The sequence below is a fragment of the Lasioglossum baleicum genome, chromosome 10 (assembly GCF_051020765.1).
Source record: "Lasioglossum baleicum chromosome 10, iyLasBale1, whole genome shotgun sequence".
NCBI classification, from domain to species: domain Eukaryota; kingdom Metazoa; phylum Arthropoda; class Insecta; order Hymenoptera; family Halictidae; genus Lasioglossum; species Lasioglossum baleicum.
Genome location: NC_134938.1, coordinates 8124683 through 8142106, shown reverse-complemented (window position 1 = coordinate 8142106; position 17424 = coordinate 8124683). Strand labels below are relative to the sequence as shown.

At 39.6% G+C, this 17424-nt stretch overlaps 1 protein-coding gene across 5 annotated transcripts in view; it reads right to left on the bottom strand.

Annotated features, from left to right (window-relative positions):
* Atp8b (ATPase phospholipid transporting 8B) overlaps window positions 1-17424 on the bottom strand; it is a 113182-nt gene that overhangs the window by 68601 nt on the left and 27157 nt on the right. Inside the window, exon 1 of one of the 5 annotated variants that reach the window (XM_076432059.1) lies at window positions 9653-14034. The exons of the other annotated variants lie outside the window; for them this stretch is intronic. The gene's annotated coding sequence lies outside the window, so the exon portion shown is untranslated. Of the gene's footprint in view, window positions 1-9652; window positions 14035-17424 lie in introns of those variants that run through there. 5 annotated transcript variants of the gene reach the window in all.

Here is a 17424-nt window from a genome sequence, read left to right as displayed (position 1 = left end):
TAAAAATCGTCTGAATCGAATGCAAGAAACAGAAACTAAATTTATAATGTTCTTTCTTCCCTTAATGATTTTAAAATTAAACATTTCTTCCGACCTAGAATATTTCCTATATGAAATTGATATAATACCTCATACAATATTTGAATGTATAGTAATTGGTTAGCTCGCAACATATTTAATAACGTAAACGATATTTTGAATAATGGTGCAGCAATTTTTGTGGCGACTCTGACAAGGGTAGGACCCCAAGTGTTCGACTTCGATTTTGATAATTTTTTGTGAGATGATGGTATATGGATCCCCAATTACGTATGCAAAATATTAGGTGTAGTTACTCAATAGTTTTAAAGATATAAACAATTAAGTTTCATACCTGTGAATCTGCTTACACGGCTAATAGAAGGTACGAAACTTTAATTGTTTATATCTTTAAAACTATGGAGTAACTACACCTAATATTTTGTATACATAATTAGGGATCCATATACCATCATCCCACAAAAAATTGTCAAAATCGAAGTCGGATACTTGAGTGCTAACAATTAATAAAGGAGAAATCATAAATTGGCAACTTGAATTTTTTTAATTTCCAAACAAATTTCAATTTTATTTACTCAATTTTGGTATAAATTCATAAACATCCGCAGCCTAATAATAAATTTTGCCTAAGGGCACCAAGCTAATGTTTCTTCACACGTTCCACAGGGTTGAAGGCGAACTCGGCCGACGCGTTCGAAAGAAAGTGTATTTCTGTACCGCATCATCGTGGCAAATGTTTGACGACGATAAGGAGTAAACGCGGCTCGAGCCGGTGCATATATCAACGCCAAACATCCCGCGTTGTAAAGCAGTCGAGATAACGAAATTCACGCAGTGTATTACCCGGCATAAGCGCCAGAGAGAGAGAGAGAGAGTCACCGTTTGTCGTCTGAAAGCTGACCAATATAATTCCTATCCTGCTCGTGTCGGCGAGCACGTTTTCCACACCTTAACGATTTCCCACCTCCTCTCGAACGATCGTGTGCTTACAAACGGCTGTGCACGTTACACAAGCCACTTCATTCGCGACGAACTCTCGAGCCTCACACCCTTTTCAGTTTCTCTTTCACGTCCGCCGGTCAGCTCGGAACGGGAGCTCTTACTACAGCAGGGCCATGATGTTTCTCTTGCAATGTCGTACGTGTTGTAGCGTTTCGTCGCCTTGATACACTATTTTACAAACGATCGTGGGCACACTGGTTCGTTTAGGCGAAAATCTCACTTTTCAATCCTTTCATCTCTCGAAAATCGTCGAGTTAAGGGGGTACACTCCTTTTTCCAGGATTGCAAGGGTTCGCGATTCGCCTTCTCATTTCTCGATAATCTAAAGCACTATCTCCCTCAAAAGTCCTATTTTTTCGTTTACGTGGCGTAATTTGCATTATTCGGAAGCATACAACTGCGTATAGAGCTATTTTCATAGCTACATGCGGCCGAATAATGAAAATTACGCCTCGTAAACGGAAAAATAGGACTTTCCAGGGAGATAGCGCCCTAGATCGATCTTTTATCTAGCGTTTTTGGCTACTGAAAAACTCCGTGATCGTATTGTCGAGAAATAAGAACGCGAATGCCGCACCCTCGCAATCCTGGAAACTAGTCTACCGCCTTAACCCCTTGCCCCACGATTTATTTTACGGTTTTAGTGATTCGAACTCTTTCGTAATTCGTAATTTCTTAAAAAAAGAGAAAATTTATATCAATGCTTTATGCCTATACATATATTCTCCAATAACTTACATTATCAGAACCAAAGTAGAATTTTAGTTCTTCAATTTTAAAAATTCAATTTTGAACACGCGGAGCTATTTCAACTCGAAAATTAAACATTTCTTCCGACCTAAAATAATTTGATTCTATGTAATGATTTTTTTATATAAAATTGAAATAAAATTGAAATGATTTTATATGAAATTTATATGAAATTGATCTACAATAATACCTCATACAATACTTAAATGTTCAGTAATTGATTAGTAGATTGCGGATTTTTATGCAAAATAAAAATTGTCTGCAGCATTTGCAAGAGATTGGAGTCAGATAGACGTTTAATTTTCTTACTTTAACCATTTGAACGAAGCTGAGAACATTAGATTCGCATTATTAGATCATTGTAACTTTGTTTTAAATGGCACCTAATCGTTTTACTCATAAATGTATAACATCCGCAGCCTATTGATTAGATACCAACATATTTAATAATGTAAACAATATCTTGAAGAATGGTACAGCAATTTTTAATGGCGACTCTCTCTCTCTCTCTCTCTCTCTCTCTCTCTCTGAGTCACCACTCGAGTGCTACGGGTTAATATTCTGCGAAAATGGAGAATTCCAGGAAAACACGGCAATGTGCACTAGCCAAGAGGAAAAAGAACACATGTCGCGTGCGTATGACGAAACTTCCTCTTTTCGCAACTAAAGATAGTATGTCCCAGAGTTGGCATCATTTCATAGCATCTTGCAAGGAAGGTTAGGGAACCCGGAAGTTCCGAAGATTATGAAACTCCGTATATACATACAAGTAGAGCAAGCCATTCGTAACACAATCCTTTTTTTGTCTGCACCACAGCGCGGTTTTAAAGGGTGAAATCAACCCTCAAAAATAATATTACCGGTCTAAGTTGAAGTAATAAATATTTTCATTTATCTTGACATTTTTATAAGGTTCGCTAAAATTGTGAAAGAATTGGAATTAGTTCCAACAAAGATCGCAGCTATTTTTACCTGACGTATTCATATTCTAATCAAGCGCGTGTATCTAATAAATAGACTGCGGATTTTATGCGTTTATTTGTATGATTTTATGATTTATTATATTTGGATATTTTGTGATTTTATGCATTTATTTATTGAAAATGAGTAGGTGTAATTTAAAATAGCAAAAATATTTGAAAAAATTAAACATACTTTTTCAACCTACTAAATATAATAGCGAAGAAAATAAATATCTCTTTCACTCCAGTTTGTTGCAATTCAGGTAAGAAATTTTTATTTTGCATAAAGATCCGCAGTCTAGTAATGAAATTCAGAATAAAATAATGTTAACGAATATTAAACCATCTCTGTTATGCTCCAGAGTAAAAACACTGTGCAATGGACACACACAGGCGCACGTACGCGCGAATCACTTCGCATTTCGCAGCAGGCGTGTGGAATTAATATTCAAATTCGTTTCCCCGAAATCCGAGCCGTGTATGAAAAACGAAATACTCTTTTGCACAAAGGATTACGTAATTTAAAAATGTGGAACAGCTCCCCTGTTCATTGACTTTGTGCCACATGAATTTTATAGAATATGAAAACGCGAATTTGCATAAATATCTATGATAAAACTTCTGCTCGTAAAATTGAAGAAGAAGAGAATCAGTATGTAGCACTCGAGAATTTCGAGTGTGCTCCAAGAGCTTCGCTTAGCACTAGAATTCAAAATGGATTTCAGATTTTTTCTTTAAAAATTCGTCAAGAGGGGATGACGAAAATGTTACCCCATAAAAATTCCACGAGATCCGACTAAATTCAATCCTGTCATTATTATAAAAATTTTCTACTTGAATTCCAACAAACTGGTCCAACAAACTTCGATAGGTCGAAAATAATGTAATAGTATTTTTAAATTCCTCATTTTACCACGTTTTCATTAGCTCGCTTTCTTGTATGTCTGTTTGTTTGTTTTTTGTTGTAAATGCATAAAATCCGCTGTCTATACATCAGTATCGTTTAGGGTAGTTCTAGTGACGAACAGACTGATATTTATATTTATAGCAAACATACTAAACATCATTGTGGTTGCCGCTCGCCGTCTTCGAATAAAATTGTGCCCGTCTCAACTCTTCCACGGACTGGCACCAGTCGCATGAACGACTAATAAGTGTTCAACGACCATGATCCCGAGTTAATATTGCTCGATTGTGCAACTATTGACCCAGAGGTAATTCGTAGCTGGAATAGGCCTCGGACCAATCTCTGGTCTGACGGTTTCGCTCGGCTTCCATGAAGACTGGTCGTGTTTCGAGAAACACAATAGTCGTCGGAGGGAAGTAAAGAAGACAATAAAGACAAGTATCTTCGGGGTATTTTCGTAGCCGGTGTTCCCGGCTATCCTATGGGGGATCAGAGGGAAAACTCCTAAGAAAAACGAACCCGTGGCTAATGGTGGAACTGTCTCCGTTGCGGCGTGGTAGCCCGGAGGGTATAGTCAACGGAGAGAACGGGACTTTTGGTAGACGTCTCGATTGCGCGCATTAAGCCTGATGACTCACTTCCCTCTGATATACGAATAACCAATCTAAAATTATCGACTAATAAAAGTCGGTTTTACGAGACCGTTCCCGAACTAGCATGCATGACAGCTTGCTTGAAATAATTAGGCCACTAGGTGTAGACAAGCCGCCTCTAAGCTGCTACTTACTCGATCGCCCCGATGGTATAGAAAATCTGAGTAAACTCTGGCAGAACCTGCTAGAGGCGTCTATACTCCAACATAGTAATCGATTTGAGTAAATATTGCCTTCCAAAAATTATCATCATTAGACTGCGGATCTTCATGCATTTATAGCGAAATTGAGTAGATGAAATTCAAAATTGTTGGGAAATTTTTCAAATTGAAGATGTCGATGTATGATTTCTCCTATATTAAAATCATTAAGGGAAGAAATAACATTCAGTTTGGTTTCTATTTCTTGCAATCGATGTAGACAGTTTTTATTTTGCATAAAGTTATTATTATTGTCAGCCCCATTCAAGCGCAAAATATTTCCAAATTTCTTTTAAATGTAGATGCATAAAATCCACAGTCTAATGGTTACATTGTAAGCGAACTTATAGGAATCTTGTAAACCTTCAGTATCAATCGAAACCGATGAAATCAAGTCTGGTTATTGGAACGGACTCGGATTCGTAAATATCGAACTCGATGCCACGGTCTTATTGATCCGAATACGATGCTGAAAGTAAAAGTTGCCCATGAAAGTAAAAGATGCAACAATTTTTAGGAAAGATAGTTCCCTAAATCGATATTATTCGTTCAAACGCCTTTGTCCGTGGTTAGAGTTTGAAGTTTGAAATAAATATTGATCCCCATTTAAAAATCACCATTTAAGGCGATAGTGCAAAGATGAGGTTTTCCAGTAGTCAAAAGCGCTAGACAAAAGATCAATCTAGGCCGCAGTCGCCCTGAAAAGTCCTATTCTTACGTTTACGAGGCGTAATTTGCATTATTTGAAAGTAGACTGCGGATATCTACGCAATTATGGCTTCTGAAAATGTTCAAAAAATAGTAGAATATAAAATTTGACAGAACTTGGTACAATTTTTATTTATTACCAGATTTCATTTGAACCCATTGTCTTAAAATTTGCCTAGAAAAACTGAAAATTGCATAAACATCCGCAGTCTATTCGGAAGCATACAACTGTTACAGCTACATGCTGCCGAATGGTGCAAATTGCGCCTCGTAAACGTAAAAATAGCACTTTTTAGGGAGATAGCGGTCTAGATTGATCTTTAATCTAGCGCTTTTGACTACTGAAAACACCCATCATCTTTGCAATGCTGGAAACGAGACTACTCCTTAAATGTTGCACTGTGTTTTCTCTTAAATGAAGGACGCATGGCTGCCGTATCTGTGGCGTGCGCGCCGAATACATTATCATTTGACCGGGCAGCGAAGATCTAAATAGGAGGACAATCGATTCGGCGGCGTGATAGAATTGTATAGTGCTCGATGATATCAGCGATCCGATAAGAAGCTCTCCGGGGACAGGTCGTTAGACAGGTGATAGATGAGAGTGCAACCTGTTTCGCGTTCGCGCGTAACGCGTTTCGTCTGTTCCGCGGTTTAACGAAAGTTACCATTGCACTATACCGGTGCCCGCCATCAATGACGGAAGCCGACTTAGAAAACAGACGGCACGCATGATGCATACATTCATGATATCACGATTGGCCGGCTGCCAACTGTATCCGTGCACCTAACCGCTTTTACCACGGACCTATCGTATCTTCTGCGAACATTCCGCACGATAATTCCGTCCCGATCGTTTTTAACTTTAACCTCTCGTTGATCGAGCCCGAAACAGCTCGATCATCTTCCTACGGATCTCTCGAGTTAACCCTTTGCACTCGGAGCTATTTTAACTGGAAAATTAAACATTTCTTCCGACCTAGAATATTTCCATTCTATATGATTTTTTAAATTTGGTGGGTACGAAATGTGTGTTTCAATTTAAATGCTTAAATGGTTCAAGTTAAATTAACACTTCAAAGATTACATTTAGAACATCACACATTATGAATTCATGGCATTTGCGAATTTTTAAAATATAAGGAAGGATTGATATCGTGAAAAATTAATATTTTTCCTGAAGAGGATATTTTCAACAAATCCGTGAGATAAATCTAGCGCATTCATGAACTCCGACTATTTATATTAACCCGTTGCACTCGGAGTTATATTTTAACTGGAAAATTATGATCTCCATGATTTTTTAAATTTGGTGGATTGAACGTCTAGTAATGGAAACAATATTTTAAATAATGGTACAGCAATTTTTAGTGGCGCCTTAAAATCGCCACTCGAGTGCCTATAAGGGTACTTATTCAATAATATTCAATGATAATACTGATTCAAACAATTCACTTCTAAATTGATCTCGCCTTTTATTTTTATTCCGCGAGATAATAATGCGAAACGTTTCGCTCCGTGCATCGCATCATGCACTTGACCTACTCTTCGCCGTAAAAACGATGTTGACTACATGTTTCTCTACATTTAATTGTTTCCGCGTACATTTCGATTCGAGCAGCTTACGAATAATTTCTCGGTACATTAGTCTGCATATCAGTTGTTCGTTATCGTTGCTTATTGCATACGATCATCTCGACGATTTGTTAGGATCAATATACGAGACCCGGGAGCACTGAAAAGAGTTCATTGTATCGCACGATCGATCAGAGCAACGTTAACATTCTGCATGCTCCGTTGTCATACGATATCGGCGCGATTAAATACACGTCATTTATTTTCATTCTCCGCTCATAATGCTATTGCGCTGGCAATCTCGCAACAACGATCCTATGTTTCATAATTCCCGAATTTCTTAAGCTTTTTCCTGTTCGATTATATAACACGATTTTTTTCACAAAATTAAACATTTCTTCCGACCTAGAATATTTCCATTCTCTATGATTTTATCAATTTGGTGGCTACGAAATGTTCCATTTGAAATGCTTAAATGGTTCAAGTCAAATTAACGCTTCAATGAAAAAGATAACGTCTAGAACCTCGCACATTACAAATTCATTAAGAATGATTTTAATATCGTGAAAAATTAATATTTTTGCTGTAGAGGATATTTTTCCGAAACAAATCCGTGATATAAATCTTCCTAACGACTAGACAGCAGATCTTTATGCAAGATAAAACTGTTGTACCTGAATTGCAACCAACTGAAGCGAGGTAGAAATTTATTTTCTTCATTAATACGTTTAATAGATTGAAAATAATATAACAGCATTTTAACTCTTCTAATGTTTTCACTGTTTTAAATTATATCTTCCCATTTGTGTCATGAATGCATAAAATCTGCTGTCTACTAATGACAGAGGAGTTACAAACAATTAGTACAAATTGGAAGCAGTTGTGCTAAGGATTTCGTCATCGAAAGTGATGACGTTTGTGAAACGTTATTGAACCGAGTCACGCACATTCGTTCCGTATCAATTGAACGTGAAATTCACGGTCGAGTGAGGAAGATTTTTTTCCTCGGTATCCATCACTGTCTCCGACATCCGAAACGAGAACGGCAACTTCTACGTCACTAGAATACAGGGCAAGGAAGTATTGCCACCAAGTAGCACACCATGAAGAAGACCATCCTTATTCGTGTCTCTCGTTGCACGGTAAAGGCTCCGAGCGAGGATCGCGTGTTTCGTCACCTGAAATTTATGCGTTCACCGACACCGAACCCTATTCATCAATAATCGCTGAAGTCGTGTCTCCAGACCACAGTAACATCCTACCGAACCGCGGAGAGGATCGTGCGCAGTGAGTCACGGCTAACAGTACATGTCCGTATAATGGAAACGTGAGTCAAGGAAGAACCGATAAGTCGTAAAAGAAGCTGTGACTCAATCAAGCCGATTCGAAATAACAAAAACTGTATGCGACACTTCTGCCATTTTTCTTTTTACTGTTTCTTCGAAAATTTCAACGGTACAGAATTTTAGTTTATTCAGCATCCAATTAAAAAACTGTACAATATACTTCTGCTATTTTATCGCCAACGGGACTCCCCACTTTTCTTTTCACTGTTTCTTCAAAAATTTCCATACCTTCCAATTTTCTTTTCACTTGTACTTGTCAAAAAATTTCAATTTCAAATTCAAAAAAGACGTTAAACATTTTTACAGAATTTTCGTTTATTCAGAGCATCATTGTTAAAAATTATTCTACTATTAAAGATATGAACTACAATTTTTAATTTTCAAGTTCCCTCGTCGGTAAACAATAAGATAAAAAATAGGACGGTGAAAAACACGAAGCTCGACATATTTAACAATTGAAAGAGAGATTTTGTATCGATTATCCTATTTCAATTAAGTAACCATCGTATCACGTAAATAAGATCATCCTTTGTAACATTCGGAACACTCGATAACGAAACTCCGATTGTTCGAAAGCGGATACGCGGATCCTGTTTCGCGTCTCTGAAACTTCGTTAATCTTGCATCGAGCTAACTTCGAACTAATTCCACTTCCTGTGGAACCTTTCGCGCGCGTAACATTCCATTAAATTGATTCTTCTCCAAAGGGTTGTAATACGTCTTCTTATACAACCTTAAACTGTCTCGGACGTTCCAACAGGTGAGAGTAGACGGGAAGAATATCGAAAAACATGCAACACAAATGAATTTCTTCCGAGAGGTTGATACGTATCTCGAACGGCATAAGTTAAATACAGAAGCAAAGTCATATAACGGAGCTAGATTGCGCCAGTTTATTTTACAGCTCGTACGATTGCGTTAATCGAACGAGTCGATAAGATTTCGAGCACCGACCACTCGAGATTTCCAATAAAAATAAAAGTACTTCGGTAAGACAACGCGACGAAAACATAAACAATAAACAGCCCCGAGGCAGAGCCAAATATAAGGATATTTCTTTTTCTAATTATTCTGAGGAGATCAATATTTCTGAATTCCGTTAATCGATCTTGTATTTTAAATTGCACGTACCCAATGTTATTGTAAATGCATCAAATCCGCAGTCTAGTTATTCATTTCCATGAAATTGAAATGCTATTTCATCGTTGTCGATACACAACCCTTGAAGAACATACAGGAAGAACCACTAAAAGTGATCAGTTCCCGTTGAAGGATTTCCGGGAAAAAAAAACATATGGTGCACCCTTCGTGCTACCGGCTACTTGTGTACCAAAATCCAAGTTTCTACGGCTCTTACAGAGGACCGAGAAATAACTAATTTAATTTTAGCAATTAATCCCGAAGGATCTCCGGGAAAAAAACATATGGTGCACCCTTTGGTGCCCGCAATACTTTGGCAACGACGAAAACATAAACACCCTCGATCCGCTGGTAAGAAGCGCGCAAGTACCTTGAGAACCACCAGAGGTCATCTCTTCGCATATTAGAAGCTTCATCCGACGCTGTCTCGCGTGCAACCGGAAACTTCGCGCTTGTTCACCGTGTTTGCATCCGTGGGATTCCGGATCGTTGTCCCATGGTTCCTGAGACCACGAATGAAACCGGTCGCCCGTTGTCCGAGTGTTTCCTTGGGTGTATCGTACTAATCGGACGGTGTAATCAGTTTTCGAGCGTCGATCAGCCTACGAGACTCCGGTTCGAGGCATTGTTCTGGTTCAGGCAGGCCCGCGATCGTAACAGCGAATTGGTCCCAGTGGGTCAAGGCTACGAGAAATCCTTCGCAGCGATCGACCACCTTCACTCGGGAAATACCAAGGTGTCGAGAGCAAGAGGGAGAGAGAGAGATCGCGCACGAAATCACGGTTTACGAAACGGATCCCCTTCGAGCACTCCCGGAGTTGCGGTAACCGTTGATCCACCTTGATCCTTATCACCCGGTGAACCGAAGAGAACATAGATCTCGGACAAACCCGAGAAAACTCATCCACAGCGAGCCACGAGGTTCAACGACCCTCGACAAACCTCGTCGAGGGAAAAACGAGCGAATTCGATTGAAACGAACTTTGTCTTGAACTTCCACTGGGTCTGGACACACACGGACGCTTCCGGCCTAGAAATTCCGCATCCTTTTTATCACAGACACTCCGGAGAACACCGGTAAACTCTTTCCTCGGTTCTGTCGCGATTCAAACTGTATTCGATGGTTCAGCGAAGGAAGATGCACTTGGCACGTCGAGCTGGCCGGTTCGTTCGTCTCTCTTTCTCTCTCTCTTTCTCTCTTGGTTTTTCCCAGCGAGCGTTCCGAGCGGGAATGGAACCGGATTGCGTGAGCGCGTGTTAAGTCGCGTCGCCGGGTGCGATCCTCGTGCACCACGAATGGAATGGAGCGTTACTGGCGGCGGGCACCGATCGGAAAGGCCGTCCGGTCGGAAGCTTACGCCATTCTCGACTGCCGGGTAAAACCGCGAGCTAACATTTCCCCGTTGAGTCGCGTCGAATCGCGTCGCGACGTCTCGTGCGCGCCCTCCACGAGTCGGCGGAAAGCAAGCCTAGGCCGCCGCACCGGCACCAGCGTCCACCTGGTGGGGTGCGAATCATGTGCACCTCGTTTGCCACACAGAAAACCGCGTACCCTCCGACCGTACGCGTCGTTTTTAATTGGAGCAGCGTGGACTGCATTGGTCAACATCTTGGTCATAACTGGCTCTCGCAAATTCGACTTTTTGCGGTCCTTTACAGAGTAGATTTTTTGATCTGGGGTAAGGGTTCATTGATTTCGATGGCACTCGAACCGCACGGATCGCTTTTGATTGGAGCAGCGTGGTCTGCATTGGTCAACATCTTTATCATCATTGGCCCCAGCAAATTCGACTTTTTGCGGTCCTGTAAAGAGTAGATTTTTTGGTGTGGGGTAAGGGTTGATCGATTTTTATGGCTCTCGAACCGCACGCATGGTTTCTAATTGGGGCAGCATGGACTACATCGGTCAACATCTTGGTCATAACTGGCTTTCGCAAATTCGACGTTTTGCGGTCTTTTACAGAGTAGATTTTTTGGTGTGGTGTAATGGTTGATCGATTTTTATGGCACTCGAACCGCACGCATGGTTTCTAATTGGAGCAGCGTGGACTACATTGATCATCATTGACCACCGGCAAATTCGACTTTTCCTTCTTGCTTAAAACAGCTCGGACTGGAAAGGGTTAATTGGAGCAACCAGGACTACATTGATCATCTTGATCATCATTGGCTGTGGCAAATTCGACTTTTTGCGGGCCTTTACAGAGTAGATTTTTTGGTCTGGGGTAAGGGTTGATCGATTTTTATGGCAGTAGAGAGGGGGAATTATTGTGCCAGGTCGTACTTCTATGAGGTCAAGTACAAGAAGGTAATTACAACCCTTACTTTCAGTATGCACTGTTCTACAGGTTGCAGAGGACAAGGGTAACGGTTTCGGTCTACAAGGGTGAGAGTCACCCCTTTACCCGACAGAAATTTAAGCACCGGTAACTCAAATTGGATTTTTTGCGACCCCTCTCTAATTCGATTTTTTGATTAGGTGTAAGGGTCCGTCGTGAGATGGGCAGGGTATAAGGGATTGTGTTCGTACTCGTCGATTTAGTATTCGTTATTCTATAGTTTATGAAAAGTTGAAGAATAAAAATATTGGATTCAGTTCGAATTTTTTTGTGTTACAGGTTTACAATTCCTTTTTATAGATTTTTATTGCGGGGGTTGAACTTTGGTTTCTTGTGTGTAAGGTAACAAAGGCTTGCTCGAAGGGTGTTTTTGTTTATTAACCCTTTATCTATGGTATATAAACAACATGTTAAATTTTGGATCAATGCGTGACGGCAATTTAAATTTGTTTTTAGTAGTTTGTTCTTTAAACGACCGCGTCGTAAAGCTTTCCTGGTTCAGTTTGGTGAAATTGTTAACTTATGTACAAATGAAACAGCTGTACAAGGATACACAACATAGCTTCTGTGTTCAAGTTAGATACTTCCTAGTACTACTACATAAATTTAGCCGTCTATAATGCCTTACATCTTACCTGTCACACATTCATTATTAACTTTAGCAGTTAGCATGATTTCGTTTCGCCGTTAAAATTTAATGCAATCTCTTATTATTGTTCAAGGTAATGTTTAGAACTATTTGTAACTTTTTCACATTCGAATTATTCAAAGTTCAGAAATAATTGTCCGTGTTTTCCTTCCGTTTGCTATAGCCATGTTTGTTAGTGATTCGCCGTATTATTAATTCTATCCAAGAATTCTCCTTTCACGATAACTTTTCTAATTTAAACGACGAAACAATGTCGTCGTTGATATGGGGACTAATTCGAATCGATTTATTCTAATTGAATGTAAATAATTCATGAGTGGGGGAATGAAAATGAAAGAACGGATAAACGTCGAACGTGACCCTAATGCCCGCGGCAGAAACGTATTTCGATTAAGTTCTCCGTGGGACTTCAAAAGCGTAATCGTGGCTACTTTCGGTCCAACCCAGCGAGCGATCTAATGAGGATGTGCTTCCGCAAAAGATGTCGTATTATGTACATAACGCACATTGCGCTCGGCGAATTCTACATTCGACAAGACCCTCGCCCTACAAATATAAACTGTTATAAACAAACAATGCGATACAGTTACACAAACAAAAATAAATCAACACGAATCAGATAGATAAAGCAAAGTTGTTTGTGTTGATTTAAAACTTGACACATTCAAACGACTCTGGCAAGTTAAACAAATTTTTAGTGATCATACGAAGAACAGTCTTGTTTTAAAAGTTGATCTGCAATTTTTTTGTAAAGTTTCAAAAGAAATAAATCAACTTCAATCTCTCACTTCGTTTTATCAATAAAATAGAGTTTGTCAAAGTTCAAGTTACACAAACAAAAATAAATCAACACGAATCAGAAGGATAAAGCAAAGTTGTTTGTGTTGATTTCGAAACTTGACACATTCAAGCGACTCTAGCAAGTTAAACAAATTTTTAGTAATCATACGAATAGCAGTCTCGTCTTAAAAGTTGATCTGCAATTTCTGTAAAGTTTCAAAAGAAAGAAATCAACTTCAATCTCTCACTTCGTTTCATCAATAAAATAAAGTTTGTCAAAGTTCAAGGACGTGAAAATAGGAGCTTCATCCTTGAAAATAGACATATGTAAGGAACATGTGGAATGTTGTAAGATTGCTGTGCACGAAGTTACAGTATGGAAATTAAAGAAAATGGACTGGTCAGATTTCGATTGTCTGAAAGTACTTTGCATTATAGTTTCGTTCAACTGTGAAAAGTGAACAATTGAACGGTCTTTCTAATTGTTATCTAGAATCGTGCTATAAATAGGAAAAATTGGGGCGGATAATTTCGAGCGGTGTCGTTTTCAGGGAACAAGGTTCCGGAATGCTCACGAGACCGACCATCCCGAAACATGGGTGTTAATGGCGTCGTCACTGACATTTGACAAATGCCAGTCTGCGACATTTTCAACATCTATTGTCCCAAATCGTTTGGGATATGTGAATGTTACGTCGATAACTATTGGTCGCTTGTAATTTCTTATTAGTGAGACGAAATGGTAGAACGAGCAGTAAAAAATTGCAGTAAATGTCAAGCGTCACTATTACGACGACTTAAAAGCGTTTTCGCTGAATATGCGAATAGTAATACTAGGAAAGCGCAGGTGTTATCGCTCGAACGACTTGAGTAAGCGATCTTTTATTGTTATTGCGTTACTCTCCTCGTAAATGACGTCACCGAGTGTTAGAACAATTACAATTTAATTAGATCAACTCCAAAATGAGAGTGATAAACAGCTCTAAACCCGAAAAATAATCTCAGTAACTAAAAGAATTCACTTACAATAATTCAACAATAATTCATGTAAATTTCTATTGTCGTTAACAATTCATGGCGACAGAGTAAAAGAAAGTTGCAATTTACATACTGAACTACATTCATAAATGGACGGAATTTTAACAATAAATAAGACTTGTTTACTACTATGACGCTTATAATAATGACTTTAATCCACTGCAATTATTTCGTTCGAACGATCGTATCGTGTTTGTCCATAGTAAAATGGCTTTATTGAAGGAGAGGTGTACCAGATTAATTGAGATAAAAATGTAATCGGACATCAGACCTGCCTTAACACTTTGCACTCGAATTATTCAAAATATCTGTTGCATTATTAAATTTCTATTGAATAAATTACTAAACGTATTTAATATTTTAATAAACTACTGAAAGCATCGTACGAGGTAGTACATCAGTTTTATACCGATCAAATTAAGAAAATCGTATAAAATGGAATAACTTCAGGCCGGAAGAAAAATACGGTTTTCGAATGAGAAATTTGCAATTCTTTTTACGTGATGATGCCTACCGAATTCGTCTTGAAATCGTCTAATAGATAGGCGTAAAACATAGGAGTACATACATAACTACTGATCACACGATCCGTGGTCCACCCCGTATAATAAACAATCTTTTTCTTCCAGAACACCATGAACGATAAAGAAGTTCCACTACAGCCGTGAAATAAATCGCAGTGAAAGGAGTTATCAACACCGGTCGTTTCGATGAATGAAAACCGCGTGAAAATAAATAAACAAAATAAAGATGTACGATTGGACGACGCAGCTGGTTGAATCGACGAACAATGGCAACGCGGACACGTCTCCTTGGCACAATTCAGCTGCACGGTATCAGCTGTGCGGATCTCAGAAGAGATCCCGAACCGTGCTCACAGTCTGGCCGATATTAAACAATATTTATGAATAATAGGAAGCGACGGTTAGAACGAGTCCGCGTGGATCGCGTGACAAGCAAACTGATGAAAACTTCAGCGAAACGTGCTATCGTTGACGTGGCCCTCGCTTCTGACTGTACGCTCGTGATTACGTCAGGCGTGGACACGACAAACCCAATAATACATCATCGTAAGACGACACACGATTCCGTTCCCCCCCCCCTCCTCCGACGGCGTAACATTATTTCATCCAATCGAAGGTCGAAAATATGCATATCGGATGTTCGCCAGTCCTCGTCGCAGAACGTTCGCCATTTAAGTCGTTCCTGCAGCTCCAATTCTATTTAATAATAATATTCGACATGACCGAGGTAACAAGCTTGCAAATGGTAATCGATTTACACAAATTAAAATTTAATCGCAGCATGGCCAATGATTCTATTTAACTTCTTTATTAAATTGAATATTAGCTAACTAAGATGAACTGAATTTTAGTGTATTTTAGTAAGTATTGTCGTGAAATGCCAAGAACTGTGTCCCCATCTACCTTCCCCTTCCACGGCGCTGCTCCGCCCCGCCCCCGTCACGTGACGCGCTCGTCACTGTCACGTGTCCGCTACTGGCAGAGAGAGGGTAACTTTCCCCCTCAATTCGTGCTCCCTCCCGCCATCTAGCGAAACTGCTGCCAGCGCGAAGAAAATTAATTAACTCGATTAATTCTTTAAATAACATCCGATCGAGGGTGTCCAGCGAGAGCTAGTGCGTAAGCGTTTTTCTGCTTTCAGTGTAATTACTCATCAGTGAATGGATTAGGCTAATGCTCCACCGTAATAGAAACCAACCAAGCACACGTGTCGTGTGTTTAGTGTTTCACAAGTCATGGGCATACATCCCACGATTCAAACAGTACTTCCTCAAACTGTTAACTAGTACAAATATTCGACAAACAATGAAATAAAAGTGGGATTTAAATAGATGTTTGCATTCACGTCGCCCGTAATGGATGTTATGACGAGGCACCTTAAAACAGAACATTTTCCAGATTTGTTTTCGAACGATACCGTCTGTTGTCACCAACGATGATTTATTGAAATGGAACTGAGCTGTCATGTATGGACACATTCGTGTACACGGGGAGATTACCAATTGTTACGTCAATCTAATATATCACTCTCGCTCGTCTTTAGATCATTTGTCAGTTTAGACGTAATCGCTATCCTCCACTAATCTCTTTCTTTCCGCTCCGCGACATTAGTTGCGTCGCGTGGGACAAATTCATGCATACTTTATCAGCGCAACCTATTTTATTGATTCGATTGCACCTTCTTAAACATTTATTTCCAGTCGATCACGTTGGATAATGGAGAAACTAATTCCTATATAATCACAGGATTGAAGTTATTCAAACTTCATACGATTTCTATGGTAAAGTGTACTTGAATAAAGAAGCATAGTAAATAATTTCTCAAGAAAAAATTTCTACAGCTTCACGAATTGCAAAAGAAAACAGACCAATACTGTGCGCAAAAGAGCACTCGGCTCGCCCGAGTTTACACGGACAGCGTTTCACCTCGCAGCGTGACGGATCAGACGCATTCACTGCCCAGCAATTGTTTACGCGGTGCGCCTGAAGATATTTTGAGCCGAACATTTTTAGAAAATGCCCCCGCTTCGCCTAATTAAGCGCGCCCGTCTTCGACGATGGAAAAAAGAAACGGACAAAATACTATGAAATCTCTTAACCTCTGACGCACGTAGACGTCGAGAAGAACCAGTCTCTGCCGATAGCGACACGCGGTTTGTTTAAGCAGATTCTTCATGATAAAAAAGGAGCGGCAGAGTGAAAATGAGCGAAATGGAAACGGCAAACGAGACGGAAGAATATTTTGACGAGTGGCCATCAGCTGACGGGTCGTTCGGGTTCGTGTTTACGTCACTTTTACACGGTAACGCAAGCTCCGCGCTGTCAAACGGTTAATAAAACCTGGTGCAGGCCTAGATATGTATCCATTGTGCGAGAGCATAATGGAGGCCTGTCTCTACCCCTTTAGACATTCATAATACAACGCGGCCTTGCGAAACGGCACGGTCTCTCGACGTTGGCAACGTTAGCGTAATCGACGCGCGACGCCTCGCGAAACTCCTCCGATTTCCGAAAAACCTAACATCTCTGACTTGTTGCTTTGCAGAACCACTGCGGACTGCGGAACCAAGCAAAAATTCAATAGAAATGTAATTTTGTTCTGAAGAATCTAGAAATCTGATTGTATCACTTTCAGCTGATTAAAATAATTTGGGAAACGACAATTTCGATCTTGCATTAAAAATCGGCAGTGTATTAATCAGTTTAAGAAGTCGAACATTTTTTGAATCTCTTAATTCGGTGTTTCATTAATTTATTTTTATCGTGAATCTATAAAATTCGCAGGCTAAACGTCGTCAACATATAATGGACA